Genomic DNA, 20,066 nt, shown 5'->3' with positions numbered 1-20,066 from the left:
TTTAAAAGAAAATCACTATAAACTCCAGTTCCTGAGTCTTTTTATTGCTGCTGTAAAATCTGCTTTGTTGAGTGCGCTCAATAGGTATAAGGAATACAATGATGCAAACTCAGTTAGCTTACGTATATATATATTCTAACAAGAAACCAAAATACCTAAAGTACCTCAAAGCTGCCCAATGAACTGTTCATTACGGAAGTCAGTTTCCACCACTGGAGGCAAATATATATCTGATTATTATGAGATAGCAAGTCAAAATTATGAGATACTAAGTTATAATTATGAAAAGCTTTCTCATTTTTATGACTTAGTAAATGGCTGTGTATGTTTTTCAATGGCAGAAATAGTAAATAGACCACCTCATTATGTTCTTACAGTAAGAACATGCATCAGACAAAATTCCCTTCATATTTGCTGTTTATTATCATTACTGACCTGGGTGGGACTGAATGTTACAAGAAGTGACAAGAACTCAGTTTAGCTCACAGTGCAAGTGATGATACACAATCAGCAGGCCAATATCAGATGCTGTATTAGTCATTTTATTTTTTTTAAAGAAACACCTGAGGTACAGAACAGTAAAGAGACTTGTGCAGACCTGTTATGATAAGCACAGAAACTCAAAAAAAAACAGGTACATTTCCAAACAGACTAGCGTACTGTGTACTTATTTAAAGTAGAGTGTTTTTTTCTTTCGGAAGTGAATCTAGCCTGTAGAATGTGCAGGACGTTGCTCCTTTAAATCCCGGCAAAAACAACTCGTGTTGTTCAGCACCACACCTCTCCCTCAGATCCTGCAACTACACGTGACTCGGCCACATGCGACGCAGACGTAGACGAACTTCCCCTCTGTGATTGGTCGCTGTCAAACCGCCGGCGAACGCCATTGGCCGAGAGCAGCGTCACTCACAGAGAGGCGCTCCTATTGTTGCTGTTGTTTTACAGAAATGACGTCAATCGTATCTAAGGCCGCGCTGCCTTCAACTACAATAAACAGTGAAGTGGTCGCCTGTAACAGAGCCCAGAACAAAACAACCCACTTAGTTCACCTCCACGCAGCTTGAGTATAAGTTTTCTTGCTTGAACAGCGTAAGGTAGTACTAAGGGGTGCTTTTTGAGATGAGCACCTCGTCGGTGGTGTGTTGTGACTTGTAGAAACCTGTCTGTTTATCTTCTCTCTCGTACTTTGCGCCATTCGACCGTCTCTGTTAATGCGGGTGATGTCATGAGTCAGCTATGGACCTGTTTCCTGTCTTTTCCTCTCCGAGCAGTAACTTTTATATCGCACGCAGCTTCTTTTCCCGCCTCCCCCTCGCGCAGCAGGCTTAAAACAGTCTGAAACGGACGGGTTTCGTGAGTACCCGCTCTTTTTTTTATTTACTTTATTTTTTGTTATTCGAAAAGAACTGCTCCGTAAGTTTCCATATTTCTTGTTAATTGAGACGCGAGTAGGAGGAGGAGGAGGAGAGGAGGAGGGAGGAGGTTGACTGACTTTCGTCTGCTGTTCGTCAGAGTCGGGGAGGAGCCTCTCTTTGACAAGAGATTGCTTCTTCGGAGTTTGTCAGCTCCCGAAAATAGAAGCCCGTGTGCCAATGTGACTGAAAATACACCGGTGTCACACCGCGTCCACAGGACTCTCTGATACACAAGTATCTATATACAGCGAGGGAGTGTGGAGGAAAAAAGGTGAGTAGCAAAAATAGCAACAATATTGCACAGGAGAGAGGGACTTGGTGTGGAAGAGAGAGGGAGAGAGAGAGAGGGAGAGAAAGCGCAAGAGGGAGTCGTGGAGTGCCTTTTAGGAGCACAGATGAAACGCGTACAGTACTACATGTAGTTCACGGAGCGGTTAGAGTAGGACAGTTTTCCGTTCGGATCATTTGTTCGTCAGAAATTGACGAAAAACACGCAGGAATGTTTGGCTGCGTGTTTAAGAACTTTCGTGTGGAGAATGTGTTTTTCCTTCTTCTTTTTCTTCTTCTTCGCGTGTACGCAATTCTCTGTCTCTGCGTAGATTCGTGTTTTTAACGTTGTGGTCTCCAGTGGACTACACTAAGGTTATCGCTCTTATTCATATCTTCCACAAAATACAACTGTCTGTCTGTTCGCGGTGTTTGTTATGCAGTTGTTTACGTGCGTCATGTCTTTGCAAATGAGACAGAAGAGGACACATCAGTCAGATAATGAGACACGCCAGCCTTCCTCATAAAACCATTACTTTGTGCTTCAGACTTTATATGCTGAGTTTCAGAGTGAACGGACTGTAAGATTGTTGTCTTCAGTACATGGGACAAGGGGGTCTTCTCCATTCGGGAAGAGAAGTTGAAGTTGTCACCAAACTGCATGACTGCATGCTAAATTGTGATAGTTTTAACAGCTACGGCAGATCAGAGCTTAAAACAAGTCCCATATACTGTGTTTGGCCACTGTTAAGTTTTGATATAGGTAAATGATTCTTTTTTATACCTGATGTTATATTTACAGTAGAAATGTCTTACTGTATTTACTGTTTGAACAGACGTGCACCATATTCAAAGTATGTATGTATTTCATAATGCTCCATAAAATGAACAATGCTTGGCATGAGCATGCGGGCTCCAGATCACTTCTTCAACTAGATGGTGCTGGTCAGTGTTTGTGCGGCCCGGCACATAGTGTCACATAAGTGTTCAGCTGGCATGCTTTAGTGAAAACCCTCCATCCGCTGTATGCTTGCGAACAATCGTGGTGTCTCTGGAGAGCAGTGCTAATTGGTGCCATCAATTACACTGTAATACCATGTTAATTTCTAATTTGATTTAATGTTGTTCATAATGTTGGCCTGTCTTAAGTATTAGCCAGAGGGCCGCCTCATACTCAGCCGAGTGATCCCGACACATCCGCAAGGGATGCACTGCAACAGACTTACTCAGTTTAATTCATTTCAAAGGCATGGTTTGTAGAGTAAGTGTTATTATTAGTGACTAACTAGTGTGAGGAAAAATACAGAGGCCCAACCAGGCCTAGCTTTGAGTGACAGCTCTAAATAGCTGCCTACAGTAAGCTGAAAATGACTTTCTTATTCATGGTCCTTAATATGACTGTAGGAAACTTAGTGACCTTTGCACTGTCAAATATGAGTGAAATGCTGCTGTTCTTATAAACTGACGATTGTTGCTAGGAACCAGCAGTATTGTCTGCAGTAAAATCAAAAGTGTTGAAATAACTCTTACTCTGTTCATTTTGGACTCTATAAGAGTAAAGGTGGTGATTTTGCGGTGTAAATTTGAATATAGAGGGAACATCTTTCCCCCATGCTTGCACTTACTGTCAGTTTAAACTTGTGCACAAGCATATAACCCTATACAAATAAAGTATATTAATAATAAATAACATATAAATACAATATAAAGTATTTTTTTTTATATATTACTTTTTTGTGTAAGTGACTTATTTTTAGAGAGTTATACTAAGACCTGTCGGCACAACGTGAACTGCAGAAACTCCCAAATAAATTAAAATCCCTTGAGTTTTTCATATCTGTATTTTCATTAGGTTTAAAGAAACATTTTCTGAAAATGCAACTAAAATTGCAGTCCGGTACGCCCCGTCTGAGATGTGCTTAATCACCCACAGGCAAAAGACTTATTGTAAGTGATTATGTCTTGAAGATTGCACACCCCATTCCAAAATACCATATAATTTACCTTTGAAGGGTGTAACCGCTTCACATTAGGACTTCTTCCAAACCTTGACAAAATGACCTTTATTTTGACCTTGCTGTTAAAATTTCAAGCCTGTGTTAATTATATAATATGTACTTTGTAACCACTAAGAAATATAATTTTGCAGGGTATTTTTTTTAGGCAGGTTAAATGAATTTCATCCAGGGTTATTTTGCTGTGGAAGAGAACGGGCTCCTCCTGACTAAGCCAGTAATTACATGAAGCAGGCAATCAGGTCATGGTACACAGTCATGAAAATGACCTTAGGAGCAGTGTTTGCCTGTCACGCTGGCTATTTCGCTTCAGAGAGGGCTGGGGCCTCGTCCGACAGTGGACGCACAATTTTTCAGCTTCTCGGAAAGATGAGATAATAGATTGTTGGAGCGCTTTGTTTTATAAGAGTGATCTGAACTGAATGGCAGATAATAGCTTCTGAGCACGCGTACTTGCTCCAAATTAGAGCTGGAGTGGATGTGTTGGAGCGGCGCCCAAGCCCTGACACACTAAAGTAAACAAGCAGGAAAGAACGTTATCAAGTAGAAATCAAACATCATAATTTCATAACTGGAATATTTGATGTAATCTGCGAAGGGCGCAGTTCCATTCTGAATCTTTGTTATGAAACTGGATTGAGTCATTAATAAATATAATATTATTTTGTCATCGTTTTAATTATTACAAATGTTTTTTCTTTTGTTTTGTTTATCAGTGCCATATTACATTGTGAAGAAAGGGCTTTTTTTACTTTATACGTAATCCCAACACTCATCACTTATCATAACCAATTAATAATTTCCAAACTTGCTTTGGTTGCGCCCGCAGCACCAACCATGTCTATGAAACTCAGCGGTGATGCATTTTCACACTATATCAAGAGATAAAGCACATGTTTTTCTCATTCATGCTCTTTGCTATAACTGACAAAGCCCTCCCTCGCTAGACCTGCTAAAACTTTTGCACCTAGGCCAAAGTGATACTATTATGCCTACTTGTGTGTAATAAATTTACTTTTGCATAAAAAAAACTTGCTAGAAATGGTTGAGGATATATTATCTTCTTCTCAGTCAATGTCTTTGTATAAGACCAAGATGTAGAGATAAAGAAGACAGTTTACACAAGTTTTTATCCTTGCTCACCTTATGAGGTATGCCTAACTTGGTGGTTAATGGAAATAGCACCCTTTTTAGAGGTGGTAGGCATCTTGGCATGGATATAAAGACCTCGTTGTACATTTTTATTGAGTGTCTATTTCTGGTCTCAGCTCAAGTATTTTATTTTTTTTTCACTTTTTTTTTTTACATCGATTGCATTCACATTACATCCCCGATAGTCTGTTCGCGACTGCAGATGTAGTTGGCTGAAGTTCTCTCCGATCCTTCTCCATTAGCTTGTTCATAGCCTTAAAGTAATAACACAGGACTCCAATACATGTGCCCATTATCATGTAGTCTCCCTGTGGATTATGTACTTTGCGTGCTGATGAGGTGCATGGAGGAGTAACGTGTGTACAGCCATCTCACAGTAACTGCTGGTCTGTATGGTTCAAATACACCCCCACAACTCTCCCGCATAGAATGGAAACTTAGTAACCACAAAATTCTTCCATAATCGAGTTGTGTCATGTAATGATGATTATACTGCTGATTACTGTCAGTTAGTGTTGGGTGATATATCATTTATACCAGTATACATAGCAATAATAGTTTTTAGTTTTAGTGTTGTTGATAGTTAACAAAAGCTTAGTTAACTGCAGTGTATATCGTTTGCTGGTTGTTTCAGATTTTAGTTTCAAAAAGTAGTTCATCATACTTAAAAACTAAAAAGTATGTTTTCTGGAAATGTGATTTACAATACTGGGTAAAGTTTTATTTGTTGTATTTTTAAGACAAATAAAGCAGAACAAAACAGTCCATTCAAAGCAAGCTTTCTACACCATTCTTTCATCACAGAGCACCAGCTTTCCGGGAGTATGGGGACAAAAATAAATAAATAAAGGAAAATACAGGGAAATAAATGTGTGGTAGATCTGACACACATACAGGAGAGAATAAACAGGAGAGCTACATTTATAGCAAATCACCAAAGTTCTACCCATTTAGGAAATCTGCAAATTTGTCTTTCCACAACATGCAGCGCAACTCTAAAATGCATCCAGTACAAAGTGATGCATGCAAACTGTCCTATGTTAATCAATGTAACCATCTATTTTGGGTGCACGTGGAAAGCAGCAGTTTAGTTTCACTTTGTTTTTTGCCACCTGCCACTGTTGAAGCATGTATAAATAGTAGTGGGTTTAGTGGGGCGTGAAGATTAATTGTCCCACTAAATGACCCCCTGATACCAGGCTTGTGCCAATATCTGATATTTTTCTTGTACATCAGATATGTTTCAAGTGTTGATGCTCATACGTGGTGATCTGTAAACATAAAATGTAGTATTTGGGAGTACATATACCTGGTTAAGCATTACAGAGGAATATACCATTTATTTCTTTATAGGGTTACACATTCTGTAAAATGAATTAAATGCAGATATCTTAGCACAGTAACCCAGTATTGCTTAAATGTTCTGCACTTCTGAAATGCAATTAATATGTCCTTTCATTTACAACAATTATCTGTCAAATCCAGTATGATTCCCGTATCATCATGCATCCCTATAACTTTATTCATCCAAATTTAAATATCATCTAATACAGTAATATATTTGGGAAATGTTTACCAATACCATCAGGCATTACTGTTGGGCAAAATGCAGTGAAAACCTGCGTAAACATATGCTGTTGAAATCATTTTCTGCATCTTGTTTTGTTTGCATGGCTGTTGGTGCGTGAGGTCGCTGAGTATGAAATAAAGTTATGAGTGAAACTCCAGAGGTGGTGATTGGTGTGGCACGGGTTGGATGTGTGTGAGTAGGGGGGGGGCAGGTCGAGCGTCTCTTGCCGTGCTCTTCACAGCACTCTCCCCATCTAACAGTCTGCTCTCAGCTTCTTCCAGGAGAGAGAGCGTGAGAGAGAACGAGAGAGAGAAAAAGTGAGGGCGAGAGAGAGAGAGAGAGAGAGAGAGAGAGAGGGTGAGGGAGTGAGGCTGGAGTGTGTGGGCGAGTCTGATCTGCAATTAACGCTGGCTGTCAGAAGGAGAAGGCTGGCGTTTACACCGTTGCTTCTGAATCACTGAGCGCAACACTTTCCTCTCCTTCTTCTCCCTTCACCTCCCCCCCATCCCACCTCCTAGGAAAATTTCTTTCCCAAGGAGAAGAAAGCAGCAGGAAGCTCAGAGTGAAGCACTGAGAAAGGAAGGAAGAGCAAGAGCAAGAGTCGTGCTGGATATTCTGGGGCCAGAACGAAAGGTTATCAGCGCTTTGATCGTTGGGTGAGCCCTGTTTTTTTTGTTTTTGTTTCTGTGAAGCGGCAATGCGTGAATACTTAGACGCTGCACTGTGGCACAAGTTTTTAACAAGTCCACTGCCGCACTCTTTGTGCTTTGAATGCAGTAAAGCCAAACGTGATATAATGGTGATAAGTGAATGATAGTCCTTTGTGGCTGCAAAGTGGGCTGAGTCAATATAGGATGCAGCGTGAATCTTCGGCCTTGTCTTCCAATACAGTGATGAGCTTTAGTAGTTGACTGCAAAACAGTTGCCCTATTCACATACACATTTCAGCAGTCTACATGTTGGCTGCACTGAGTCCAACACCCTGCTCTCGAGTGTCTAATTTGCGTCAGCTGCAGCTGGCAAAGGATTCATTGTTCAATCACAAGGCTAGCCGCAGATGCATTTTAGTTGATGGAGATGCACAGAGAAGTCCATATGCCTACTTGTGTGAAATGCAACTCATTAATAGTCTCATAATTGGGGGTGATTATATGCACTTACATTTAACCAGCCGTTTTAGAATGATGACCTCTAGTGCGACTTTGATGTAGTGCTTTACAAGCTATTTTATAAGCATTACAAAACACTACAAAAATTGTTAGTAAATCATTTTATAACTTGCATGTCACCTGAATGCTTGTTGTAAAGTTCAGTCAGACCTATCAGAGAAAAAAATCGAACCCCTCGAACCCTAGGCTTATTGTTCGGTTATTAATCTTAAAATGCATTCAGTAGCTTCTATGAATGATTCAGTAACTTCTGTGAAACTAGTGCAGGCTATGTAGTTATGGGATTGAGGAACTGAATTGTGGACCCACATTGAGGCCTGTTGGGTTTAAAGGTTTAAGAAATTGATTATAACTTCACTTTTGAGTGCGGTTTGACAGTGTGGGGTTGATTTACACCTAAATGAACTATGCGAAGCTATTGTCCCCCAGCAGTCACAGACTCTGTTCTGCACACGTCATTGTCATTACTCACTCATCTACCCCTGTAGAGGGCCTGTGCTTTTTCTCAGAGTAAAGTGTGAAGGCACTTTGGCAGTTGTGCTCCAAATATTTCCCAAATCAGCTGTAAAGAATGCCATACTTCAGCTTCTTGTCTGTGAAACTCTCGCTAGCTCTTCTTTTTGTTTCAACAGCTCTGCCTCTCACTCGCGCATGCTCAGGGCCGACGTGATTCATTGTTTACTGGAGCACCATCATTGAGCTGGAGATTCCAGCGTTCTCCCGCGAGACCTGGAGGCAGGATGCAGAATCTTGAACCCAGCAGATAATGTTTTAGCCATAGTTTTGCTTGTGTGGGCAACGCAGACTTTTGTTTTTTCTTCCTCCAGGAAACATCTCTGAGGATCTTTTATTGAATAAGAAAACGGTATAAATGAAGCAGCTTCTATTGCTGAAAAGGGCAGCAGAGCTATGAATATGCATGGCTGCTGAACGCATAAATTCGTGGTGATTTAGCCACTGCTGACTTCCCTCTCTATTATCTGTGGCTTTTGGATCGGCTTGCTAACCAAGCGGAATGTATGGTGTCCCAGCGGGGTCACCCAGCAATCAGCCCCAAGGAGCGGCTCCAAAACCAGAAACCTCTGGCTGCCTCCTGTCCCACCGCCGCGCCACCTCGCCGCACGTTTGATGCTAAATAGGTTACCCCAGGATACGAGAAACACGCTAGGCAAACAGAAAGATCATCGCTTAAGACATGTAGCAAAATATTAGCTCCTCGTCACTTTTTTTTCCTCCTGCCCTCTCCTTCCTTCGCACAAACCTGGGCCTGTTACAGCTCGTAAATAGGTTTCCCCAGCACTTGCCAAATAAAACCATCTATCAGGTTCTTAGGCTCCACAGTTTTAACTTTATTAGGTAGGCCCTTAATATGTAGCGATGATGACTTCCAAACCCATTGGCTTGGGGATTAGCGAGCAACTTTGGCACAGGCCTCTGCACCACATGCGCTTTATAAATACTGCTCACTTTCTGACATGCAGATAAGGTTTCAAAGTGAATATTTATCAAATCATATTTAAACACTTATATCCAGTGTTCTTACATTTTCTGGAGGGCTTGAGAGGGGGGACCAGGGAGGCTCAAAGTTATAATTAAACAAGAACATGTGAGAGGGGCTTTCAGCGGCGAATTATCTGGCTAGACACATGTCAGCTGAATGTATTTTTGCTGCTCCATTTTTCATTACCTGGAAACGTCTTTTGGATAGTCATGAATTGATGGTCATCTGATGGTCATCTGCGTGTTGGAACAAGTAAAGTGCACCAGTCCAAATACTTGTAAAACTAGTGGCAGCTTTTCCAGACACAGATTAAACATAATCTTGGAATAAATTAGGAGATTCTGCACTCCTGTCCTGACACTGTTCTTAAACTGAGTCTGAAACCCTGCTGTGCTTTCTCCATATATCAAGCCTGAATCTCACTAAGAGTTTCTAATATGTGAACATACTGTATGCTAAAAAGGTTTCATTTTATTTAACAGTGATGAATGCTGGAGGTTGGATAGGTTTAATAAAACGCTTGTAGTCATCTAATGCCACAGACCCACTGTATCAAATTCCCAATTAAAACAATTGCTCATATTGTGAGTGTTCAGTAAAATTAGAATTTTATTATGGGAAAGAGGACGAATTTTCCACTGATTTAAAGAACCCGTGTCTGAAGTCTGTAGATCATGTGTTTATGACCTTAACCAAGTTTTGTGAATCATAAAACTCTTTCATTACATTTAATATGCAGTTTTAAACCGATATCTTTGTCGTAGCCCAGACACAAACCTAATTACTCGCCGGAGCACTTGGAATTCTCATTTCCATGACATGCTTGATCCCCTCCACACCTCCACGCTAACCTAACTTGCGCTGTGCAACATTACTAGTTCCGCAAATACGTACTGAAAAGGACGAACAATAGCAACAGATTCCCTTTGTAAGGTGCAGCAGATGTTTACTCCCTCTGCTGAGTTAGTGGAGCGTGGCTGGTGTGCTGCGACTGCTTAGCCTTAAGAACCAGCCTGTACTGACCTTTCAACTGCCCTGCCCTTGGCGCTGACCTGTGGTTGTAAGCCACCTTATACGGCGCACTCAGCACATGTGCTGCTGAGCGGAGCAGAGCGGCTTAGGGATCGACGGGCTCCTCCCTGCCTCCTCTTTGCCCTTCCTGCAGGCTCTATCCCGCTCCAGACACCCTCACTGGAGGCGTCCTCACCCCAGGCCTGGCTACTTGGCTAGCCTGGTGCCAGAGAGAGAGAGCGTGTGTTTAGCCTTGGAGCCAGAGCAGCAGCTCAAATCTGCAGCTTATCCTCTTTCCACCCCACACTGATCCTCCTCCTCTCTGCCTCCTCACGCCGCCAGGCCGTTGCCCACTCACGATTGTGAGCATGGATAAGTCACTGCCCCGCCAAAACAAAACAAAAACTCAAAGGAGCTAATTGACCCAGTGCAGCACTCACCATAGATTATGTCATAGGGCAGTAAAACGCATCGATCTGAAAGGACAGCCTTAACTGCATCAGTTTTGGAATGTTATAATTGATTATAATTTATTATATCTTTTAGAAATCAACACAAACCGATTATATTGATGTTCAGATAAACATGCCCTTTTTTTGGGCAAAATAATAATCTCAGGCATGAAAATCCACAAAAAGCTTTGTGTATTGTTTGCATAGTCTATGTTTCACTACTATTTAAGTCATACATTCCACTAAAAGTGGAAGAAAGAAAAAATTTGCTATTACTAGCATTATCTCTGTAAATACATCTGCTGATGCTTTCAAAAACATCACTAATGACATAACTAATGGCTAACGTGCCAACAGATGTATTTACAGATAAACTACTGTGCTAATAATAATATTAAGAATAATGATAATAATAATAATAGCAGTATTTTTTTCTAATTTTGAAAAAAAAAAAAAGTTGATTCCTATCTTTGAAGCAGATTTAGGAGCAAACAGTGATAGTGCGTGAGTATTTGTCAAATAAATGAATATTATAATAAATGTTGTGCTTGTAGTATATTGTCACACTGAACTTGGCCATGAAAGTATAATTTATCTAGTAATAAAAACAGATTTGTGAATGTTACACAAACTGTCTAATGCCATGGTGTCTGTAATTTTCTAAACGATCATACTTTATTGTGTGGTCAGAAATTTGCCTATTATAGCATTTTTAGGCTTTAGTCTGCTCTATTTAACGAGGCCTTCTGTGCTGTACGCAGTTTTAGCAGAGTTTCATGGTTATTAACATAAGCTGTGCTCAGGACTGTTGTGTCTTTGATCTGTTGTGTTGTCACTTCCATACCTGGTTTAACTGGAACAAAACTGCTGTTTCATCTCCTTCATTGTGAAATCCTGTAGAATCTTTGTAAGGGCCCAGGTTTGATATTCTTAGTCTAAGAAGTATCCGTAGGTCTGTGATTCTTCTCTGTAAGGTGAATCTCCCCCACCGTCGGCCAGATTTGGATTTATTGTGTTGATCTGGGAGCTAGAGCTGAGAAGCAGCGCCCATCTTTGTCTTCTCGAGCTTTTTTCATAGCGAGTCTCATGGGATTGACACTCACTATCTTTAGACGCATGCCTCTGTCCTTTTATTACAGTAAGCTTTGCTAGAGTTGTAAATATAAAACTTTTCTGTCACTGTGGAATAAAACTGTCCACAATAGAAATGAAATATGCAAAGGTTTGTTAACCTTGGGATTAACCTTGGCATGCAGTTGAGAGTAATAGATTCTGTTCCACATGATAACATCTCAGCCTGCTCTCACTGTGCCCTTATAAGAGAAATTTTCTGTTCTTTTCAAAATTTTACACATGTGTACTTGCTCAGTGACTAATCTGTAAGTGGGTGTGTGAATATTCCTGTAGCTCTATGTCTTGAGTTGCAGACTGTTAACCTGTTAGGCCAAACTGAGGACTTAACATTGGCCCAGATCACATTATAAAACAAAAAGTGCAGAGACTCTGGGGGCACAAGTCAGTAACATATTAGGGCTAAGCTGGAGACCCTTTCTTAATGCCAAGGTGCTGAGATGTTTAGACAATGTTATTCATTCTTACATATATTTTTTCCAATTTTCATTTGTCTTTATTACAATTTTGGCTTTTTTTGTGGAACACATATGTATGCTGTGGCAGAAAATTACCTCCCATAGGATTCCACAGGGCAGAGAACAAGACAGCAAACATGCTTTTAGAAGCTGTAATATACTGCTAATGCAGTGAAGCAATACTCTCCAACAGTTGTGGTTAGTGGTGGCCAAGATGACAATATTTTATCTTTTGTCGTGATAAATTACTTATCACATCATAATTTTCTGAGCATGTCGTGGATATCATCAGTACTTAAAGAACACTGCCCAACTGACATCTGTTTCATTACAAAGAAAGCATAATTCGTGTTTAATTGGATTTAGTGCAGCTTAGTATGTGAAAAATGAAATAAAAATCACCGTTTCCCACCCCTAGTTGTGGTGTTTTTTTATTCCATCTTATGTTATGAATGCACATAATCTTGTAATTCACCAAGTATTATTTTACTGCTGCTCATTCATTTGAATGCTGTGGGTAGTAATGTTTTTATGTGTCATCACTTTCCACTTCAAAGTGCATAAACTTTAGCACTCCATTTCAGGCGTGGGAACAAAGGTAACTTAACTAGTACAACCAGAATACTAGCTGCATAACCAACAATTTTATGCTAAAAGAGTTCAGTTAATACGTAGGGATGCACAATAATATTGGAAATAATATCAGTATTGGCAGATATTTGCGTATTTGCTTACAAAAAATATAAGCATTGGACAGATGTTTAGATATCACCAATAATTCAAACGATATTCAATATCTGATACGTATTTATTGTACTCTGGAACAGCAGTATTTTGTGTTTATGTATTGGCCCCAGCAAATATGTCCATTAAAAAATATTGGAGATATTATCCCCCCTCCACCAAACTTTACAGCTGGCACAGTGTAGTCAGGCAGGTAACGTTCTCCTGGCATTCACCAAACCCAGACTCGTCCATCAAATGCCTGTAAAATGGTGAAAAGACCCCCCATATGACTGTAAGGTCATATCATGCAATCAGTTGCAATAGCTCAGTGGCAGGAAGTGGGTCTTCTGAGGTGCTCCCAGGAGAAGTTCTGCCAGAGATGGGGGGCTGATGGCTCTGAGTGATGTAGTGTGCACCTGTGTTCTGCACCCCACCCCCCACACCTCCATCTCTCATTACCTCTGTGCTGTGGGCACCGCTACAGTAGCTTCAAACCACAGCTGCGTGCTGTGCTGCATGTTGAGGTGCATGTTCAGGATATCCTAGCTGAATGCTGTCATGCATGCTCTCCATTAGTGACATGTTTGTAATGAGTACGGCACAGTTGCATTAGCAGTTGTTTAGAATTAATAGTTTACTTCAACACTTATTCCCTTGGGGTTGTTTTCCATGGTCATCATGAAATGGTTGGGGGGTTTCAACCTTATTTTCATGCCATTGTGTTAGATTTTTTTATTTGGAATCTAAGTAAGGTATTTGTATGCTTTTTTATTTTTTTGAATGGGCACTGATCATGCATATACACTCTTAAAAATTAAGGTGCCAAAAAGACGCTATAGGAGAGCTAGTTTTGGTTCCCTAAAGAACTTTTTTAGTGTTTAGTTCTTGAATAACCATTCCTTCAAACGAGATATATGGGTGGAGATGCTTTTTATAGTTTAAAGAACTTCCACCAGGTTCTATTGTAATTAAAGATTTTTCCTAGAACCATAAGAACAATTTAGGAGCCTTTATATTTGAGTGTATTGTGCTTCAAGTTCAAGTTTGTTGATAGCATTGTGACTATGATGTGAACAACTAGCAAGTCAGTGTGAAATACAGGCACTAGTGTTAGATGGTGACTAGATCGCAGATCTTCTCGCAGTTATTAGCTCCGAGGCAACTAAAGAAACCCTCCTCATCTTACCACTGTTGCTGCCGTTTAACGTTGGGTGAGATTTTATCAGTTCATAGTAGCTCTCACCCTGACCACGTCACTGAGTTCTAAGACATTCCTCAACTGCAGGCTGACGTCACCCAGAGCTGAAAGCATGTTTGGCACTTCAGAAACAAAAGCTGAGCCATCAACTGGTTCTGGGCGTGTCTGCTTTGTTTGACATCATATTCTGTCAGGCATGCTGCTCTTAAGCTCCAAATCTGTTGCTGAACGCCAGCAGTGAATAACATTATGTCACTAGAGTTTGATTGCATCACAGACTGAAAAATGTTGCCTTGGTATCCTCGTCCTTTAAATGATGTTTCCTTGCTCAGTTATTAATGCTGAAAAACATATGTGCAATTAATGTTAATAATTCAATAAATATGCTTTGATTGCAATGGCAACAAAGGAATCAGTAGTTACAGTAAAAAGAGCAGCATGGAGGAGTTGCGTATTATATTTACTGTTTTTTCCATTGGAAATCTAGAGTTCAGTCCAAGTTGGTTCCATTTTGCTTCTCTTAATCCAAGAAATCCCAAACATGTTTAGGTATGTTGAGGTCTGGATTCTGGAGTGGATAGTCAATTGTTCTGACAACACTAGCGGCTTCTTTATATGATTTGCTCATTTTCTTCTTTTTTGGCTATTTCCTTTTGTCAGTAATGGCTTCTTGACAGCTACACATCATTTTAGAGCCATAGCACTGAGTTATGTTTTCACAGTGAGAGGATGGACAGAAACACATGTGAATTGAGTGGAGCTTGATTTTCTCTCTTAAAGATGAAAGCTTTAAGTACTGTTTATATCTGATAAAGACAGTTTTGGTGGTTTTACATGGTTATTGGAAGCCCCCATTTTCTGTCTACCCTTAATAATATATACAAAGTAACATATAATATACCCAGAGATTTCTCCAGAAAAAATGAATTACTTGCACGTCAAGGCAGTTTTGACAGGGAATTGCATACATGAAAGAATTTTTTGTTTGTTTGTAACAACGTCCAAAAATTACAAACTACAAAATCTGGCAAAAATGGAAAAGAAAGTTGTTTTCACAGTAGAATATTGTATGCGTGACAATAACTTTCATCAAATTCAAATCATAACAAAATATCTCCTTCACATCCTCTTTTACATTCAAACACATTAGGTATTGACTGAAAGTCAAGAATCTGAATGTTCAACAAAATTTTTCCGCTTGTTTGAAGTAGACAGAATTTCACAATGCTTCTGTTAGCCCCAGTGCTAACTGTGACTTATAAGAGTTGAATTCTAAATATTGTAGCCAGTGCATTGTTGTGGCCGTGGCCTCTGATACAGTAGGAAGTGTGGGGGCTCCAGCAGCTGCTGTGTCCCACAGGGAGCAGGAAGAGGGCCCTATATCTATGTTTTTCTCCCAGGCAGTAAGCTCTGTGTTTCAACCTCACCAGAGGGATGTGACCAGGCTGAAGAAGGGAAGTGACTCAAGAAATGGTCTGCTTGACGTCTTGGTTGGTGTGAGAACACACCATGCTAAACCACAGTGCTGATATTGTAGGATGGTTTTGTCACTTGAGCTCCCTTTTGTTACCTTAATGTTGTAGCAACACTGTTCTAATTTGCTTTTCTTAGATTTTTGCCACTCTTGGGGAAAAAAAAGAAAAGAAAATCAATTAATGGCCAAGAGCTTGTGCTTAGAAGGCGGACGTTTTGTGTTTACGCGTGACTGGAGTAATTAGCTGTGCGTCTGTTTGGAATATAAGATGCTAAATGACGGCCTTTTGGATGGGGCTGTCCCTCCCTAACCCCAAACACATGTCTGATCTGGCTGAGAAGGCAGCTGATATGGGCTTGGCACAGACACTATGTCACTTTTGACTGCCGGGGAGTTTTAAATGACCCTAATCCCCTCAATTTGCGAAGATGTAATTCCTGTAATATATGACCCTGGTGATTTGTCAGGGCCTCCTGGAACATGCTCCATTTTTCCACTGTCTGCACTGCCCTGATAGTGGGATGCCCATGTAAAATCTCTGTTGCTGGATGTGAACAGGGTTTTTTTTATCTTGGCTTTACTGAAAGATGAACAATCTCTGTTCTGTGGGTTCACATTCATTTGAATGCTACAGTGATTATTTTTATGACTGACTATTTCAGCCCTAATCCAGCTTTCTGCCTCGATTTTTCTACTTGTTCTGCACTTTTTCCTCTATGGTATGAAGTTCTTTTTGCATACTGGCCTCAAAGACGAAGCAGTTTATTTCCCCTCATTAAAGGCCACTCAATCCTATTAAGTTTCCCCATGCTGTAGCCTGAGCATTGACTTTACTCTCATCGAACACAGATCAGTATGCGAAAGGGTCAGCCGCGGCCATCCGTCAATAGGCTTCCGCGACCCTACACCGGTGGTCAGGAGCGCAGTGAGATACAGGCGGATGGATGAGATGAGAAAGTTCTGGAGCCAATACGGCGCAGCTGACCTCTGCCATGTAAGGACAAGAAATGAAAGGCAGGACAGGGAGGTATCAGCTTTACTGGCATGACATCAGCCTCCCTATGGCCTCAAGCAGGCACTGGTGCTTTTGAGCCAGGGAAAACATGACGCCACTCCCTCTGGGAAAAAAGGCGCAATTACGAAATCACAGTGTGCAGACTTGAACAATGAGAAATGCACTTGATGAATATGTTTAACAGCATGTTCAAATGCCTTCCACTTAGAGAAAAATGGGTCAGTGTGCAAATGTGGGCAGTGGATCTGGTGAAACTTTTTAAAATAAAGATTAGCCCCTAAAACTGCGGGCTTATTTAGTTAGTAATGATAGTATTTATTATTCAGTCACTATCATAGATAATGTAGTAACTGCTATGAAACTAATATGTAAGTTATGTAGTTACGTGAATGAGAAACTAAACTGTGGGTCCGCATACGTAAAGGCCAGGACCTACTGGTGGATCCAGACTTTTATTACGCACTTTTAGCATGCAATTCAAGAATAACTAAGCTAGTTTGAATAGTTTTTTTTTCTGAGTAGTTACTAAATAATAAGTCTTAGGATGTAATAAGGCTGGGATTTAGGGGATAATCATTGATCTTAATTGTTAGCTACAGTTTTAAATTTTATAAATGTGATTTATATTTATGGAATTAAGGAGTAGGCAAAACTGTTTATTAGGTCATTCCTAGTCATCAGGTTGTCAGGAGTAAATCAAGGCCATTTTACGCCTCTTTCAGCAAGTGTGTAGGTTTAGCTATTCATCAGCCACCCCCCTATTACGTCTTTTTCTCTCTCGTACTTGCTCTCTCTCTCTCTCTGTCTCTCTCGCTCTCCCTCAGTGACATGCTCTGCTGATCCAGGTGAAACAGTAGACTGGGGGGCTGTTGGGATCTCAGCTGTTCTCTGGCCGTACTTGGCCTGGGTCTTTCACTCTCGGGGCCCTTATCTGTCGTGCTGCCCTTCCCTGGCCCTTTGCTGAGGTCCTGACGGTGCTACAGCTGCTTCTACAACTCTAGGGCCTCACCCACAAGGAGCGTGGGGGGGTTGGGGGAGAGCAGACTAGCCACAAGGCTCCAGTCACAGATACAGGCTATAAGGGGATTGACCTATTCATGCTCCGCCCACAGAGGAATACTGTTGTAGCAGTTGTGTTAGGACAGAGTATTTGAATACTGAAATCACTATTCGGGTGCTCATTCCATTTTATCACAGGAAGAAGGAGAAAATGAAATGAAACGCTTTTTTTTATGTTTTATGTTACGGTTTTGCTCGTGTTTGTGAGTAAGTATGTATTTTACACTGTGCTGCTCCACAAGTGACTAAATGTGAGCATGTCGTTAAGATAAAATGCAACTTTATTGCTTGCTAACAAGGCTAACTAATCTAGCTGATGTTAGCTAAGTCCAGAAACAGTGGAACTGTGAAAAAACACCTGGTGTAAGATGACAAGTCCTCATCAGCATCCAGTGTTGTGCCACACAGATGTAGCTTTAGCTCATATTTGAGGAGGCAGCCGATGTTTCATCCACACTAAAACTACTGATTTTCCTTTGACTTTTTTTTTTTTTAATTTATGCTGCTGATTCTTTTACCTCTGAACATGATTAATTTTGGCAGAAGTACTTTTATTCTTATTCCACAGTTAACAAGATGTCCATTCATTAACACTAGGGAATACTTGAAAATCAAAATTAGTCAGAATGCAAATCCCTAGTAATCAAGCTGGCATGATGACACATTCATTGTTGTCATTTCAAACCCGCCTAATTTCAAGTAGATACAACAACATAGCCCAGCTTGATAACGCAGAAACCGGAAATGCGATGTTATGTTTTTTGGGGAAATCCAGGAAATCCATCTAAACTGCACTCCAGCGAGGCCTGACTGCTCTCATCTCATTCTATGTTACTATACTTTTTTACCATGCTTTATTCCTTAATGTTTCCTGTCTGTATCTCGTGTATTTTTTCTCTCTATATCTGTCAGGTGTGTTATAACACTGTGAGCTTTTGTAAATGTCCTGTAATTCATATCTTGATTAGTCCTTCAGTTGCTTTCACAATCGCAGTGGCATACCTTTAGTATATGTGGTCTTTGTATTCAAGGTCATTGTGTTCATTGTGTTCAGTCTGTTTTTGCTCCAGCCAGCTGCTGTTCATGTTTGTTGAGCCCAAGGAGGCTGCGCAGTGTTCTCTGCACTTTCTAAACTGAAAAATAGGTGTTTAATTGGGAAGATAAATCTGAACGAGGAGTGTGTAAATCCTTTCGAAGTTTCAGTGTGTACAGTTTTAGTTCATTACTTCAAGAGCGGTGAGTTTTCTAAGGAAGAGCCTCCATCGAAGGCCACATTGCGTAAACAGCAGCGCTGCTGCAAGCAGATGTTTATGTAAGAACACATCTATATTTTAAAATGAAAATTGTTACTCAGCTTTGGCTCTGAACGAGAAGGAAGGAAAAAAAGACGAGACGCAGCAACACTCTCTTCAAATCCTCTCTGGTGCCTGGATGCTGCGATGACACTTATCCTCCTTTCTGCATCGTTTCTAGTTTCTCATCAGGCAATGCAAAATTGCCTGCGGTTTCAACCATCCAAAAACTTAACACAAGATTCGAAACCAAGTGAACCCTGAATGAATTGTACCGTTTCAGCCGTTTATCCTATAATGAACTGAAAGGATTGGCTGGACTTGCCAGTAGTTTTCTCTTTTTTCTGCGGTCGTGGCCTGAGGAAATTGCAGGGTACAGGGCAATTGTGTTTTTGTTTAGCTGCCCCAACGAGACTTGGGGGAGGTTGTGGCTCGGGCTGCTGTGATGTCGCTTTGAAAAATCAAAAAGGTGAAAAATGCTCTGTGCCCAATAGGCTTTTGTTAGAATTATTATTATTATTATTATTATTATTATTATTATTATTATTTGAATACTTCAAAAAGATTTGCCATTCATGTTGTATTTATGTCATTCTTTTTTCCAATCTGATAAGGCGTCGCTACGCATCCGGTGACTATTGTGCATCAATTTTTCTATAAAAAAAAATCTCATCAGTTCACAACCTTTCCCAGTTTGTGAGTCACAGGCTTCCACGCTGCCTGGATTGCATAAACCTTTTATATAATGTAGCATTGTGGAACATAGTCACTATGAAGAGGATTGAAATGTCATGGGGGGAAGAGCATAGCATCAAATATTTATTCTAAGCCATTTGAAAGTTTTCCCATAAAAAGCAGAAGTACTAACCCACCAATAAGAGGGTGCTGTAACTGCTCGGGAGTTACAAAAATAAAATCGTCTCTGTGTGTTTGAACGGAGGGAAATAGCTCTGCTCTCTGATGTAACCACAGAGGTTGTTTTTCCAGTACAGTATCTCTTCTCAGATGGAGATAAGGCATGATGCTAGTAGAGATTTCTAGTACCTCTTGCGTATGACTGTGTCATCTCTGTGTTCTGTTATTTGTGTGTGTGTGTGGCGCTGAGATGCGTTAATGCGTGGCATCTCTAATATCCTCATGTGCTCCGCTCCCTCAGGAGGA

At 40.6% G+C, this 20,066-nt stretch overlaps 1 protein-coding gene across 8 annotated transcripts in view; it reads left to right on the top strand.

Moving 5' to 3' along the window:
• Nucleotides 1-20,066, top strand: part of mef2aa (myocyte enhancer factor 2aa) — a 123,793-nt gene that overhangs the window by 1,933 nt on the left and 101,794 nt on the right. For 5 of the 8 annotated variants that reach the window (XM_036561644.1, XM_036561638.1, XM_036561645.1 and 2 more), the window contains exon 2: nucleotides 6,938-7,075. The exons of 1 other annotated variant lie outside the window; for it this stretch is intronic. The gene's annotated coding sequence lies outside the window, so the exon portion shown is untranslated. Of the gene's footprint in view, nucleotides 1-967; nucleotides 1,687-6,937; nucleotides 7,076-20,066 lie in introns of those variants that run through there. 2 more of the 8 variants (XM_036561640.1, XM_036561641.1) reach the window with 2 other exon arrangements.

This window comes from Colossoma macropomum, unplaced genomic scaffold (genome assembly GCF_904425465.1).
Source record: "Colossoma macropomum unplaced genomic scaffold, Colossoma_macropomum, whole genome shotgun sequence".
Lineage (NCBI taxonomy): Eukaryota > Metazoa > Chordata > Actinopteri > Characiformes > Serrasalmidae > Colossoma > Colossoma macropomum.
The sequence above is the reverse complement of the archived record's forward strand: the minus strand, read 5'-3'. Positions and strand labels throughout refer to the sequence as shown.